Raw genomic sequence first — 14,782 nt, forward strand, 5'->3', positions numbered from 1 at the left:
TCAGTAAGAGCAGTGACTCTTAATAAGAGTCAAGCCGGGGCTTTCCAACTGATGGCCTCCTGTGGCTTGTGAGGTGTTAATTTATAGCCCCCCCCCCGGCTCCCACCCAGATGCTGCTTCTACCTTTGCTTTGTCTGCAACAGCGTCTGAGTCTCCTGGGTCCTTCCTTCCTCCTCCACCTTCCCCTTCCTGCCCAGGACGGCAACCCTATCCCATGCATTCATCAGCTCTTCGGTGCCAGGGCAGCAATCCAGAGGCATCTGTCCCAGAAAGAAAAGCGGAGTCTCCTGGCCCAGTGCGGCGGGTAAGGGTCTGGCAAAGACAACCAGCTACCCAAAAATTGATTTAGAGGGGTGCGGGAGTTGCAGGACAGACACTGATGTTGATGTTCATAGGCAGGAGGGCATTTTAAGCTAGTATACAATGAAACGAGTTGTTGCTAATGAAAGCTGACCCAGTTAGTCTCTAAGGTGCCACCCGGCCCTACCTTCTGGTTGACTTTGGACTCACACGGCTAACCAACTCTGTCTTTTCAATATGGACTCACATAGGAATATTCGGTCAGGCAGGGCAACGTGCCTCAACCTAAAGTCAAGGATGTCTTGAATGGAAGACTTAAGTCAGACGGGCTAGAAACTCAACACCAAAATTCTGTAGAAACTGTAATTTGGGCTTCTTGCTCATAGTTGTTCAAGGCCTTACACTTCAATACTGTCTATACCAGTGTACTGTGTGTGCTTAGACTAAGTCTGTGGGTTGAAAGCATCCTTTTCTTTTGCCAAGGGTACCTGGCAAATTAATAAATGGAAAATTAGAACTATTTAAAATTCCCTTTACATATTTATTAGCTCAATGGACAGTTCTTCAATATGGATAAGGTGCTACTGGATGTATGCTTTAGATGAATGCTCTCGTATTGCCAAGGAAACAATTATTTCACCCCACCAAATATCCACCATTTCTCCTTGCTGTAGAAACTAAACCTTGTTCCTGCCAAGTAAAAATGAGAACAGCTAGAGCAGCTTTAGATGAAATCAGCTGAGTGCAAGTAGTGTATTTTCAGTGATGGCTGGGGATGAAACAATGGAGCTGAGACTGGGGCTGAGAACCAGGTTTTTTTTCTTTTTTTGGTTTTAGTTTGGTTTTTTTCCAAGCTCCAGATTTTTATACCTCTTGAAAAATCCCATTTGTGGTTTCAGGTTCTAAAGCCTTCCATTTCCTGCACAGATTCGTGTGCCGGAAATATAGGAATAACCACATTAAATATAGGCTTCATCTTTTTCTATTCAACTTCATTAAATAGAAACATTTACTGTTGCTTTGAAGACTTTTGGTGATCATCATAGCACTCCATAAAAAGGTCCTTCAATGTTAAATGTAAAAATGTCAGTAGTTTGGAACAAAGATATGAAACATTGAAATGTGGCTGGTTTTTTTTCTTGACTTATTCTTTACTTTTAGTTATAAAACTTTGGGTCCTACTCAGCAGAAACGAGGGATATCTCTTTACCCTAGGAAACATTACATGTTACGGGGCTTAATAAGGAGGTTAAATGCGTGTAGTATAGTAAGTCAAGGCAAATTGCATGCATGCATGTGTGTCCACAAAAGGCTTAGGTACCAGATCATCAAACCCCTAACCCCTTAGAGATAACCAAGCCAACTGGGGTACAGGAACCAGTCTAGTCACAGCAACATATAGTGTTGAAGGTGGGCCAAAGTTGGCTGCAAAGCACCTTCTGCAAGTCCTGAAGTACCTATGTTTTTGCCACCAGGTAACTCTTGCAAAACACATTTATTTTTTAAACTGAATGCACTGGGTAAATATTCCCTATGATCATATATATAGTGCAACAAATACCATACCTCTGCCAATTACGGCAGAAGTACTGTGGGGGGGGGTGTTTCTTTTGAATGGAGCGTCTTCAGCAAAATTAAGTTAGGGGCTTACCTGTTGTTGTGCTTCTTTGGTTAACACTGACTGCTCATGTGAGTGCTGAGGTCGTAGGAGCTGAGTGGCACTGGTCTAATGCAAGGATGAAGGAAAAGAAGTCGTTCTGGGCATAGGGGCATCATGGTATCTAGATGCTATGGTACGGATCAGGACTGGGATTGGGAGGAAAAAGAGTTGACAGCTCTTGTGTACTCAACAGTAACTTGGCTATCGTGCTTAGAACCTATAGTGCAGTGATCCTCAACTGGGGTGCCCTGCCAGATCCTTTGAGGGGTGCCGTGTGGTATAAGGAGATGAGCAAATATCTCATCTCAGTCTTGTCCCTGCTTGGACAATCCCACAACACTACTGTCTGCCCCCTCTGCAGGGAAGTAAATGCTGTAATATTAAAATTAATTTAATATTATAAATTAGTTTTGGAAACTGGATGCCACTCAATTCACAAAAGTTATGGGGGGGTGGGGGGCTTCAAGTCCAAAAAGGATGACAACCCCTGTTATAATGAAAGGATATGGTGTCCAAACGACTGGGATAGGTTTTAATTCCTCTTGAGAAAGTTGTCATCTTTGCCAGGTTGTAGGGAGGCATTGGTGAAACTTCGTTAGCCATTTGATGTTTGCCAACCAGGATTGCCACTGTGACTTAAGACCTAAACTCAGTTCTGCTAAATGCCTTTTCTTTATCCACTGCACAGCCTAGTACAACAAAAATGCCTGCTATTTTTTCCTAGTGCAACTGGAGCTGGAACTACACCACCAACCAGTTGCTAAATACCATATTTACTTGAATCTAAGATGACCCCTCCAAATAATTATATATGGAAAATATATACATTTGTTGTAATTTTTTCGGTATGGAATCTAAGTATTGGAGATTTGTCTTGAATTTGTCCCCCTCCCATTCAGAAAATAGTGGTTGGGGGGAGGTCAGGTGGCCTCCTTGTCCTCTGCCCCCCCCCCAACTTCTTCTCCCTGCAGCCCATTCCCCCCCCTTACCATCAGACCCTGCTTGGGCTATGTTCCCTCCCTGAGATCATGGAAGTGAGGGGCAAATTTGAAATGAAAGGGACCAAAAAACACTGACTTTGAACTAATCATACCTATAATAATCGGCATATGGGCAAATTACTATGGATAGCTGTGTACTTAGTTCATCTAGAAGTGATGTGTTTCACCTTGTTTGCAAACTGCTGCCAAGTTTTAGCACATAAACACACTGTTAAGCAATGCTTTTGTACCTGCTTGTATACAGTACAAACTATGCATGATATTAGCCCAAAGCCAAAAGGCGCATAATTTATTGAGTAGTTCATTGGGCTGGGCTGCAGCAGAGTCAACAGCATGTCAGCCATGGTGACCCCACAGCCCAGCACTGCTCAGTATGTGTGTGTACTCCAGAGACTTCCTCACAACAAATCCATGTGCATTAGCCTCCCATTTGTGACTGGAACTAGGTGTTCTCAAAAATGTATATGCAGATGAGGCACGGGGCTGCGTGGTGGGGCCACACCAGTCACGTGCAACAGACTGAGAGGGGATGACAGAGCCTTTCAACTATATAGACATTTGCCGATGTTTACTAAACATTTAAAGTTGTTGAAGACACAAGAATCACTGGAAATGGGACAGAAGGGTGCTGCTCAGCTGTAGGAGTGAAGAAGTCATGGAAATGTATGCAATGTAGTGGCTCACCATGACTTGAAAAAGTTGGCCCTGAGGTAGACTGAGCACAATAGGCAGTGTATCTTGCTTACATGGGCTGCACTAACGCATGGTAACTACCATGATGTGGTAGGCTCCCATCAGCATGTGTGCCCACTATGGGCCATGTTTTACATGCATACGTATTGTGGGCTACGTTCAATCAGCTTCATAGTTGGTTTCCAGTACTGGGCACATGCTGCTTCTGGCAGCAGTTTAATGATAGACGGTGTATTTAATGAGGAGGTTTTCCTGTATGCGAGTACAAGATGACAGGCTTTTGTCCCCCATGTTGATTGCGGGGGGAGGGGGGAAGCCTCATGTGATATTCAAGCAAATAACGGTAGATTCTTGGAGGTGACTGCGAAGGGCTTGTTGTTTTACGAGCGATACAGAAAACTGTGGAACAGCAACAAAGGCCCAACTATCAAAAGGAAGCTTTCACTAATAAACTGCTTAGGATGATTTTTTTTTTTTTTTTTTACTTGTTTCCCTCATGAGGACTCTTAGTGGAGAATAAAGGACATGAGAGGGTGAGAGAAGGGTGAGGCTTCGAAATAGCTACGTGATGTTATTTGAGTCAAGCATAGTTCAAAATGCATTTCTCAGTTTTGGTTAACCAGGAGTGGGAGGGAACAGCAGACAAAGCTATGTGCAAACCCCTCGGAGGCAAGGGCTGGAATTGGGCAATTCATCCTAGGACTCCAGGGAAGGGCTGAGGTTGGACCTTAGATAAGCAAGTATGTGAGGTTCTCTTGTGTACATGGAAGAAATGTGGACATTTTGCATACACAAAAAAGGAAACAAAAGTGCTGAGCACATGAGCAGTGTTGAATTCCTGTTGCGGACAATACACTCTGTTCCTTCAAATGCAAGAGCAATCAGGACTTGTGGTAGAGGTGATATCTTTTATGAGACCAACTAGATTTTTGCAAAAAATGTTCTTTAATTGCAAGCTATCAGGCACAAATTTGCAATTAAAGATCTTTTTTTGCAAAAATCTAGTTGGTCTCATAAAAGACATCACCTCTACCACGAGTCCTGATCGCTTTTGCCTCTAGACCAATACGACTGCAACCTGGTTACCCATTCAAATGCAAGACACTTTTAAAAACCACATATTTTATCTAAAAATAGATTGCATTTTAAGAGCATTTTTAGGGTTCTTTTTTTTTTTAATGCTTCATAAAGTGGTACCTTTTTTTTGTTGATGGGAGGGGGTTTGTTTTGTTTTTTGTTATCTTTAAATTGAGGGTCAGAAAATTTGGGGGTATCTTATATTTGAAGGGATATTGCGTTACCACTGTAGAAGTACGATTAACAATCCACCCAACCCCACCAAAATATAGAGAGGGCGTCAGCATGCACCCTCCCATCGGTCTCTCTAATCTCTGGCAGCCCTCATTTAGTTAATGAGGCGGTTCGTGTAAATAAAGGTTGAAAGGGATGGGCCCATAAAGACAACCTGCAACCCATGTAAAGGATGAGGTAATGAGGCAGTGTGCGGCAGACACTTTAAATTAACACTTTAAATTACAAGCCACACTTTCCCATGACTAAGATTAAAGTGGCTTTTAAATGCTGCTTGCATCCAGCATAAAAATTAACTACCTGACTCAAATACGCACATTTTTCAGTATTGCTTAATGTTTTCATTCCCTGGCGTGATGGGGGGATTAGCCCTTACTTTTAGCATTACACCCATGGTGCATCTTCCAGTAAGGGAATAAACACACGCTGTAATCCTATTGCAGCTTGACTCATGCTTCTTTTATACCGCGATCATTTAAAATAATTTTTTTTTTTTAAGCACTGCTCTTGAGTGTCTGGACAAGCTGCCTGTTCAAATCCATTCTTTGAGAGCTGTGGAGTTGAGTTGCACAGCCAAATCTTGCATGCCCCCCAAATTCCTCAGATAGATATATTGCTGAAGGGTTTAAGAATACATTGAAAAAAAAATGTTGTGCAACTTGTTTCTTATCACTGTGATCAGGTGATCTAAACTCTGCTGAGAGAGAGAAATTCAGAGTGGCTATTGAACCATGGAGGCAAAACAAAGCACTTTTTTCTGCTCAGAAGTAGTGTTTCTTCTATTGAACTTTTTCTGTTCAGATAGCTAGAACCGCTTACTCTGTGCTTTCCAACTCTGCGTGGGATATCTTCTTTTAAATGTCACCGAAGGTCCAAAATAAGCTCTAGAATTACAAAGCAAGGTGACTTAGTTACCTGGTTTTGTTCAGTTCTGCAGCTTTATTGTGACGTGTCCATCTTTATATTTGATCTTGCAAGGGGCTTTGAATTTCAGAGGCCCCGCATCTTGCAGGATGAGGTCTTTGGGTGAGCTCTGCTGGTGATGTGGGTATAACAATTAGCAAGATTTTAATCGCCATTTTTCTTGTCTGACCTAAGCATACTGGGTGTGATGACCTCTGGTTGGGTTTTCAGCCAGTCCAGTAAAATTGCCCATACAAACACAATTGCTGCACAGATATTCACATGGTCTTACCTTCGCCACCTGCTCATTCTGTCACCTTTCTGATTTTCTGAGATCGGTGTCTACTACTGTATGAATGAACCCCTAGCGTGCCTGTCCTGGGCAAGTCCAGAAGCAACCACGGTTGTTTTCTGCTCTTTCCTCCCGTAATTGTGCTTCAGCTGCCAGAATACAAAAAGGATGACACAGGTAAAGTAGTAGAAAATGTGGATTTGATCTGACACAGCTTTTACCTTTTAACACAAAACATGCTCTGTTTTACTTGGGAGTCTCAGGAGGTAAGTATATATTGGTAGGAAAGGTGCTTTGGGTAGATGCGATATCTTTTATTAGACCAACTGAGCAGTTGGAAAAAAGTTCTTTGCAAGCTTTCAGGCACGAGCACCCTTCTTCAGGCAGAGGGAGACTTCGCTTCAGGCATAGGGAGGCAGCAGAGTGTCCCTCTGCCTGAAGAAGGGTGCTCGTGCCCGAAAGCTTGCAAAGAACTTTTTTCCAACTACTCAGTTGGTCTAATAAAAAATATCACATTTCCCACAGAGCCTTGTCTGCCTATGTCCTTAGATCAACGCAGCTACAACCAACCACCCTGCAGTATATATTGGCAGTGTTTACAAGGAACTTGTGCCAGCGCGTACACCATAGTGAACTTCACTGAGGGCATCTTCGATTTCACTTGGGGCATCAGCAGTCTCCTTAGCACCCCAGAACTGAGAGAGACACAAACAGATCTAGTTTACTAATTAATGTTTGTGAACAAGCTACATCATCCACACCCTCTAGTAAAGCCTCTTGTCTCTGCATAGGTCAGGCTGTGAGAGAGACCCAACCGAAATGTCAACAGACGCACACAGGCATTGGATAACATGGGTGCACACCTGCTTCTGAGTACATGCCTGGCACTCAGTGATAGGTGCAGTAAACCACATGCTTTGCTTTGTTTTGGGGGGAAGGGTGCTGAGGTGTGAATACAGTGCACTTGGTGCATCCAGAAGAAGACTGCAGCCTTCCAGCTTTCACTCGTGGGATTGATTGGCATGCTCCAGTACCCCTCAGCTTCTGGTCCGGGCCACTGCAGGCATGTGGCTGCATTTCCAGAATCAAAAGTGAATGTCTGTTCAGTTATTGGTTCAATCTCCGTGGTTTAGACTAACCTGTGACGTTTGAATTGATTCAGCCTCTGGGTTTTTTACTGCCTGTACTTAGCCCAGATGTTAGTGAACCCAAAGATCCTTACACTTACATTCACCACCAAACTTCATCCTCTCTCACTTTCATCTACATGTGCTAGTGCAAGTCTGTGCGCTCGTATGCAGATCATCTTGGTTTAAGGAGCAACGGGTCCTCTTGCTGTTTAACCTATTTCAGCACCCTGAAGGATGTCTGCTGCATTGAGTTGCCCATTCCTTTTCTCCTTTACATTTTTCTCTCCAGCTTGTATTAAGTGGTACAGTTTCACTGAACTGTAGAAAAAGGCTTGAGCTTTATTCTTATAACATTTAAACAGTGGACTGGTATATTCTCCCTTGTCATTGTTGCCTCTTTCAGCTTGTTTGGATGGTTTTTGCCTTAAAAGCACTGGGGTATGTGCAGTCATTTGTGGGGAGGTTAGATTGAGTTAAAAATGGCCACCCAATCTAAGATATGTTGGGATGGGGGGCAAGTGGTGTCTGCAGTGGGGAGTTTGAGGAGGCTAGTGTGGTCCATGGGGGCATGTTGTGGGGTTCAGGAGGGTTTGGCAGGATCAGGGGGATTAGTAGGGTCCCTCCCCTCTTCCCGCCCTCACCCTCGGATCAGGGGCTATTTTTTAGCAATGCCCCCCCCCTTGCTGAACCTACAATCCTGCCTATTCTTTCCCTGAACCCTAACTTACTTTGATCAGTTCCCAGCACCAGGAGTGACTCTGCTAGTAGGGTCAAAGCAACAGTAGATGTTTCTATTTAATGAAGTTGAATAGAAAAAGATGAAGCCTATATTTAATGTGATTATTCCTATATTTCTGGCACGCACATCTGTGCAGGAAATGGAAGGCTTTAAAACCTGAAATCACAAATGTGATTTCTCAAGAGGTGTAAAAAAAAAAAAAGGGGGGGGGGGTTTGTAGGGCTCAGGGTGTTGCCCATCTAGGAGAGGGCCACGGGGCTAGAGGGGTGAGTAAGAAAAGCAGAGCTGCAGCTGGGAACTGTACAGAAATTCAATTGTATTGGTCTCATCTGACCCATTCTAGCTTAGACTTCCTTGGAGGTCGTCTTCAGCTATCCCTTGATGTGGAGATGATGTCTCCGCTGGGGTGGGGATGGGATTATCGGTGGGTTTTAAGATGGCTGAAGAGTCCAATTCACGCTCTGCAAATTTTTCTACAGATATGACAGGTGGTGTCTTTGGGGCAGGAGGGGCACGGTTGTTGGCCAGAAGGTTCATAGACTTCATAGACATTAGAGGCTGGAAGGGACCTCGTGAGATCGAGTCCAGCCCCTCCCTACCCTAGGCAGGAAGTGTGTTGGGGTCAAATGATCCCAGCAAGATAAGCATCCAAACCCCTTTTGAATGAGTCCAGAGTAGGTGCTTGCACACTTTGGGTGGGGGGGATCTGTTCCAGACCTTGGACTGTAAAAAAGGTTTTCCTTATGTTCAGTCTGAATCGACCTTCCTGCAGTTTGCAGGCATTGGACTTTGTTATCCCTTGGGGAGCCCTGGTGAACAACTGTTCTCCCAGGTCCTGATGGACCCCCCTTATGTACTTGTAGGCTGCCACCAAGTTCCTCCTGAGCCTTCTCTTCTCCAGGCTGAAGAGTCCCAAGTACCTCAGCTTCTCCTCATAAGGTTTGCTCTCTTGGCCTTTGATCATGCAGGTGGCTATCTTTGGACTCTCTCAAGCTTATCCACGAGGGGCCCAAACCTGGACGCAGTACTCCAACTGTAGCCTGACTAAGGCCAAGTAGATTGGGAGGGTGTTGTCCCTGGTTTTGCTTGAGATGCATCGGTGGATGCAAGCCAGTGTTTGGTTTGCTTTGCTGGCCACGGCATCACATTGGTGGCTCAGGTTCATTTTGTGGTCAATCAAGACCCCCAAGTGTCTTTCGGTCATGATGCTAGCAAGTGAAGCACTGTTGAGCCTGTAAGTATGATGCTGGTTTTTTCTTCCAAGGTGGAGCACCATGCACTTCTCTAGGTTGAATGCCATCAGGTTTTGGTCCGCCCACCTTGTGAGTGTATCCGGGTAGGCTTGTATCCCCAGCCTGTCTTCCAGTGTGACCGCCTTCCTCCATAGTTTAGTGTCATCTGCAAACTTTGCCAGTCTGCATCCAACACCCGAATCCAGATCATTAATGAAGATGTTGAAGAGTACTGGCCCAAGTGCCAAGCCCTGAGGGACTCTACTGGTCACCTTGCGCCACGTTGATTTGCACCTGTCAACTAGTACTCTTTGGGTCTGACCCCAGAGCCAGCTCTCCAAACATTGGACCGTGAGATGATCAAGGTTGCAGTTCCCCAGCTTAATCATGAGGACATCATGGGAGACCAGGTCAAAGGCTTTCTTGAAATCCAGATGTATGACATCAACCTCATTTCCCTTGTCCAGGCAATGCATCACCTGGTCATAGAAGATGATGTTGGTCAGGCAAGACTGTCCAGCGACAAAGCTGTGTTGGCTGGCATTCAGAAGGTTGCCTTTCATTAGCCTGTTGCTAATGGATCCCTTGACGATTTTCTCCAAGATCTTTCCAGGGATGGATGTCAGACTGATTGGCCTGTAATTCCCTGGATCTTCCCTCCTTCCCTTCTTGAAGATTGAGACCATGTTGGCTCTTTTCCAGTCTTCCAGGACCTCACCCAAGTGCCACAGATTCTCAAATATGTTCGCCGTAAGGTATGCTGTAATGTCCACCAGCTCCTTCAAGACTGTTCGCCGTAAGGCATGCTGTAATGTCCACCAGCTCCTTCAAGACTCTCGGTTGCTCTTTGCTTCTGTCATTTCTCTGCTTCCTGAGCAAGACGGTTGTCTTCAAAGTGGACTGTAGCTTGATGTATGGCACAGCGCCATTGAGACCTGTTACCAGCCAGCACTTCCCCTTTTGTAAAGTTGATGCTGCCCTTCTTAAGGTATGCCTTCAGGGTGTCCTTGCAGCACTTCCTCGGTCCTCTGCAGGTCCTCTTACCATGACCGAGTTGAGAGAAGAGGAGTTGCTTTGGGAGATGAGAGTCAGCCACCCGTACACAGTGGCCAGCCAGCAGAGTTGATGTTTCATGATCTTTGCCTTAATGCTGGTCATGTTAGCTGCAGAGAGGATGCTGGCATTGGTGCAGTGGATTAGGTCAGACATTTTTAGACTGACCTAAACTGCCTGAACTTCTGTACAGTTTGCACTTCGATCCTTAGTTAGGTCAATCTAAGTGTGTAAGGTCCTCACCTGGGCAAACTATGTTAGGTCGGGTGTCCATTTTTAACATGATCTAACCTCCCTGAACGTCTGTACCTTGCCTTGGAGTTAAGGGATCTAGGTTTTATTCTTGGCAGTGCAGCATACATGCTTTTTTTTTAATTTAAGAGAAAATGCTTTGGAGCTGGGGCTTTGTCACCTGGTATGTTTGCGCAGCATCTAACAAATCTTGGGAACTATTATAATCCCATAGCAAATCCTGCTTGCCTCTGCGGGTATTCCTCATTGGATTCAGTGGCCCAACTTGCATAAGGTTAGGCAAGAAGGGTTTCGGATTTGCTAGTACTATTTCGGATCAAAATATCCAACTTGAGGAACTGATATGAGCATAGGCGTTGTGTCAGACAAATATGACTGGGAGAGAAGAGGCTGATTACAAAGGGGAAATCTGTTTGCACAAAAATATGCTGGTAGCTCAGCAGTGAGGGTAAAGTAAATAGGGAAGCTGAATGTCACTTGGAAGTTTAAGGCGTTTGCAGATTGGGCTAGGCACACTTGGTAAACACGGATGCATGATAGAGCTTATTGAGTAATGACTGTTAGAAAAAAAGCAAAATAGTTTGCCATGAGACTTTCCTTCGTTCAGTTCCTTTAAACCTACAAGAACAGGACCTTTGTCTGCCTATGCCCTTAGACCAACACGGCTATAACCAGCACCCCCTATAAACCCACAATGAGTTCCTACTTCATTTGAAAATAAAAACCGTCATGATCTACCTAAGAAGTTTGTGCACGTGTTTACCAGCAGTTTTCTTTTCACCACCTTGCAAATGGTTGCTGTTTTTTATCCTGGGCTGTTCTTTTTTTCCCCCCCAGTTTTAAGAAAATGGGTGCTGAAGGAGATTTCTGTTCACTATTACGATGGTACATTTGAGGGAAGTGAATAGAGAACAAGTTAAACTGTTTTTCACAATTGTTTCATCCAGCAGTTTGGTGTTCATTTGGGACAGACAATCAAATGGCGTAAGGTGGAGGCTGATAAATTTATGAATCGGATCATAAACCCTGTCATCTGTGACAACTGGGACCTCCTGCTTTCTTTCTGAGAGAGGACATCCTGTAGATAAAAATGTTCCAGAATTATTCAAATGATTGTGTTAGCAAAGGTGGTGCTAATTGAAATATTTAACAAATAAAAACCTCTTACTAAGTTTTAGTTTTCTAGCATGTACTCCTTGTATGTATTTGAGATTCAGTTGACTTGACCTGGATTCACCTGGCTTTTGTGTTCGTTCCAGGTTGGTTTCTCACATCCATATATCTCCTTGGGGCACTAATAAGCCCTCTGTGCAGAGAGAGGGAGTGGGGCTGGGAGAGTTTCTATTAGAAAAAGTAGAACCTGTGCAATTCATCTGCTCTTAGCAATCTGTGGCAATGGCATGGGTTACTCGTTATGGTCCTTTTTAGTTCAGTGGCTTTCAAACTGAGCATTGTGCCCTGCAGCTCCACTGGTGATGATTGAGAAGACTGAGGGGGGATTTGATAGCAGCTGTCACCTCCCTGCAAGGGGGTTGCAAAGAGGATGGAGCTGGACTGGTCTCAGTGGGGCTGATGACAGAAGGAGCAATGGGCTCAAGTTGCAGCAAGGGAAGTTTAGGTTGGATATTAAGGAAAACACGCTCACTAGGAGCACTGGAACAAGTTACCTAGAGAAGTGGTGCAGTCTCCATCCTTGGAGGATTTTAAGGCCTGTCTTGACAAAGCCTTGGCTGGGATGATGTAGTTGGGGCTGGTCCTGCTTTGAGCAGGGGATTGGACTAGATGTGACTTCCTGAGGTCCCTTCCAACCTGAACTTTCTATGATTCGATGATCTTGGGGCCTTAGGGCTTAGGTTTTTTTGGGATTTGTTTACACAACGAGACTTTTGGTTGCAGAACCTCTCCCAACAGAGGAGCATCCACTCCAGGAAAGCTGCCAGAGCATGTGCATGCCCACAAGGCTTTTCTTCACCGCTGTGCTGGCTCCTAGCTGTTCAAGGGCCCGTGGTAGCCAGCAGAAAGTATGGGCCTGTTTATGCATGTCTTCCAACTTGGTTGTTCACTGCACTGGTGCTACTCTGCCGCTAGGTCCGGAGGATCTTGTGTTGGGCCAGCAGAATATAAAGTATTGTGGGCCAGGCCCTACTGTAAACGCAGCTCTGGTCTTAATGTAGACTCTTCATTGGGAAGTCTCACAAGCCAAAGTAACATGGAGCCAGTAAGTATAACAGACCAGTCCTGAGCCCTTAGCACAGCTGATTTTTTTTCACCATGACAAGGAGCAGGTTGACAGGTCTCATAAACAAAATCTCAAATAAGTGCAATTTCCTTTTATCACTAGTGTCGCGCTCTGAGGTCCATCGACGTCCTTGAAGCGACACAACTTGGGACTGTGGTAACTTCTACACAGTCTCAAGTGTAAGAGGTGGCCAACGAAGGGGGAAAGGAAGAGTGTGGATATTTGACATACAAAATTCTGATATGGATTCATTTATTTTTCTTAAATCGGGCTTTATTTGGGTGGTTCAGATGCTGTGTACTGCCCTCTTCCCTGTTTTCTGGACAACTAGACAGCTCATAGCAGTCTGCCATTGGTATCTGATCTAAAACAGACCTCACAGAGAAGGAAAACTATTTTAATAAAGAACATTTAAACCTTTTGTTTCCAGCTGTTGTTCAATAATTACTTGGCACATACTTGGGACAAAAGTCTCCTTTTAATGATGTAAAGATACAGTCCGTTCCTGAATAAAGAGTTGAAAGAACTTGCAAACCGCTCCAGTCATGCAGAAGAAACAGCAATGTCTGGACTTTCAAGGCTCCTAATGCTTCTTATGCAAATGTTGGACCTGGATGTTGTTGTTCTGTTTGAACGATGTCAGAAGGCAGGCAGGAAAAAGGCACAGGCTCAGCTTTTGCCTAATTTATCATTCACCTTTGACTAGAGAGCATTGCATTGCTCACATTTCTATAACTTCCCATTCTACTAGAGGTTGCCTACATTAATCATAGTGATCGTTTTGAAATTGGCTCTGGAAAACATCCCTTATTGTTCCTGTAAAGCTGCAGGAAGGAAACCTGGTCCAATGGTGAGACCTTAAAACAAGATCAGGAGTCCTAGGACCTGAATTTTGTTCCTGGTTCTAATCGCTAACTCATTGTGACTAAGGGAAAGGGAGGGAGCAGCTGAGAATTGGTGGGGGTGTGTATGTGTTTGTTGGGGGCAGGAAGGGAATATATCACTTTGAATTATTTTGAAAGCCAATTTGTATAACTTTTGTTTGGAAATAAAAAAATCAATTAAGCTTTGAATACCCCAAACTAAACAGAAGGGCTACGTTCTCTCTTGAAGGAGGGGGGCATAAGATAAGGTCCTTAAAGCAACCTCAGCTGGTGCAGGCTTTTGTTGTTAAACAGTCAGAAGTCGAATGTGGTGACAAAAGTTATGACTTGCTACTCTCTTGTTGCATTCTCCTGTGCCATATTTCCTCTTTTCTGAGTTAGCATTGAATGAGAACTGAAGCCGACCACTTTAGGCCTAGTCTTTACACAGGTTTTAGTAGCAGTCGGTGTGTCTACACGTGTAATTATGTACGCCTAAACCTAATGCACCTTTAAGGCACATTAAGGCGACTTAGGTGCACGTCTACATGTAGATGTGCCAGTGTGCATTAAGGTGCATTAAATTTAGGCTCAGAGCTAAGTCGCATCAGCCCTTGTGTAGCCATGCTAATGCGCATTAATGCAGTGTGCGTCTGATTTTTTCCAGCGCTGATCAGCGCTGCTTCTGCGTGGGCTAGAGACAGAAGTGGATTAACGCACGGGTCAGCTGGACTCTGCCTTGGTGCGGACGAAACCAGCAGCCAGGCTGGGCCAGGTGTGCGCAACGTGGCGGGCTGTGGCTGCCGGGCGCTGTTTGCCGGGCACCGCTGCAGCCCGACTGAGCCACGGCAGAGCAAGGAGCTGGCCCTGGAGCTCGGTCCGCACTGCACGCACCTGGGGGACAGCGGCTCTGCACCCCCGGCACGGGCTCCAGCGTGGTCTGTGGGCAGGGGGGACTGTGGCTCCTGCCCTGGGCTGGGGGGGCAGTGTGTCCTGCTTCTGCTGCTGCTTTTGCTGCGCCAGCTGGGAATGGTGCCCGTGGCTGTGGGGCAGGGCATGGGTTGGGAGGGCCCCCAGGCCATGTGGGGGGGAAGGGGCAGCAGGCCCCAATTAA

The sequence above is a fragment of the Alligator sinensis genome, unplaced genomic scaffold (genome assembly GCF_000455745.1).
Source record: "Alligator sinensis unplaced genomic scaffold, ASM45574v1 scaffold2206_1, whole genome shotgun sequence".
NCBI classification, from domain to species: Eukaryota; Metazoa; Chordata; order Crocodylia; family Alligatoridae; genus Alligator; species Alligator sinensis.